We start from the raw sequence: 1,878 nt of genomic DNA, 5'->3' as shown, positions 1-1,878 counted from the left end.
CCTATGGATAATGTCTTAATTTGGACAATATCATTTTTTTTGGGTGCGCACAATGTTGATATCTTCTTTCTAGTCATGTTTTTTCTCATTTTCAACAACCTATGGTTTGATTCTTCACTCCCATAAATAATGCAATAGTAGGAGATGCTATACTTAATGGTTTTAGGATTTCATATCGCTTGATATAATGCTCTAATCAAATTTCAATTTTGCACCACTGAAATAGATGCAGTGATGTATTTTATTGTAAATGACTCCTTAGCTATACAAATTGATATTTAAATAGGCTTTTAATAATGATTATAAAGATTTTGTATAGTGTTTTAAAAGACTTTTATTATAGTATGTGTATTTTCATATAACTGGTGTATTTTTTATGTTGCAAGGTTGATGGCTTTAATCAATGTTCCAACATGTCGATGTGGTGTTGGCCCTTGTTTGTTGGTAATCTCCAACACAAAAAAAAAATCTTGGGTGTAAATTTTGGTCTTGCTTGAATAAGAAAAAAGGTCATTATTAATTTTCTTAGAAATTAGTGTAATGAATAAATAATTATTATACTAGGAACTAATGAAGATTTTCTATTGAAGGGACATGATGGATGTGGATTCTTTGAATGGGCTACTAATGCACAAACAAGTACAGTGCCTAATGATGGAGTAGAGTGCAAGTGTTGCAATAGTCAGAAGGCTGAAATTTACTTTTTACGATGTCTTGTTTTTCTTTTAATTGCATTTATTTGTTGGGAACATATGCGAAAAAATGCATAGCTATAATTTGTATAAGGATTTTTATCAACGACTAAATGTCTAATATCATACTTGATATTTATTATAAACTTTTGTTGGTTGTTCCCTATCTTTGTTTGGTGAATCACACTATTATATTTGGGCCTTATATTGTAATATTTTTAGATTTGATGTATAGGTTTCAGGACCTTTGAAAACCTATTTTTACCTAATCAAAACTTTTGTTAAAATTATCTTTACAAATAAATCTTATCGTTAGCTTTCCAAATAAAACTAGGTTCAAATATCATATATTTTAACTTTTATATATATTTAAAACAAAAATGTTTGTGTTCATCGAAAATGAGAGATAGGTGGCATCTCCCTTGATGAGGATGGAATAGTCTTTGGACTTTCCTTCACACATAGTTTAAGGCTTTCAGTCATTGATGGTTCTTACCCAAAAATAAAATAATTTTAGTTTTGATATTATATTCAAATTTATAGTTATATTTAACATAATTTTTAATATTCTTTATGAATACAATAGTATTTATAATAGAATTCTTCAAATGTAATTAAAACTTTAAAAAATGTTGTCAAATATTTATAATTAAAAATTATAACTTTTGACTTCTTTAAACATAAAAATATATATTAAAAAATCACACTTATAATGGAAACAATTTTAGGCAAATACTGAATATACTTTTAAAATAACTAGATTAAAATCCAATGAATTTAAGATTAAAATCCAATGAATTTAAGATCCAAAAATGTGGGTATGACAAAGAAAATTGATTAAACTTGGTTGCTTTCAGTGTGGGCTAAGCAAACAAATATATTTGTGGATAAGAGAGGTCTAAATATTTAAACTTTTTAGACTTTAAAACACATTTAACTCAGTATTAAGTGAAATATGTGATATACCTTTCTTACTGATAAAGTCAATTTATAATGAAGAGGGTAGTAAATTAATTTGAATTTTAAAAACTTAACAAAAAAATATTTTTTATAAATTCATATTAATATTTTAAAAAAAAACTTATTCTGATTCCTATTTTTATTGATGCAACCAAACACGGAATAGTCATCTACCAATTCCTCTTTCAAGGCAACCAAACACTTCCAAATGATATTCCAAAATTTA

The 1,878-nt window shown here is 26.1% G+C and overlaps 1 pseudogene; it reads left to right on the top strand.

Moving 5' to 3' along the window:
• The first annotated feature begins 1,078 nt into the window (after nucleotides 1-1,078).
• Nucleotides 1,079-1,207, top strand: LOC149547620 (U6atac minor spliceosomal RNA; annotated as a pseudogene).
• Nucleotides 1,208-1,878: the final 671 nt, after the last annotated feature.

This window comes from Cupressus sempervirens, chromosome 7 (genome assembly GCF_028749045.1).
Source record: "Cupressus sempervirens isolate cs-2001-9-10 chromosome 7, ASM2874904v1, whole genome shotgun sequence".
NCBI lineage: Eukaryota > Viridiplantae > Streptophyta > Pinopsida > Cupressales > Cupressaceae > Cupressus > Cupressus sempervirens.
Note: the sequence above shows the minus strand (reverse complement) of the source record. Positions and strands in the feature narration are given on the sequence as shown.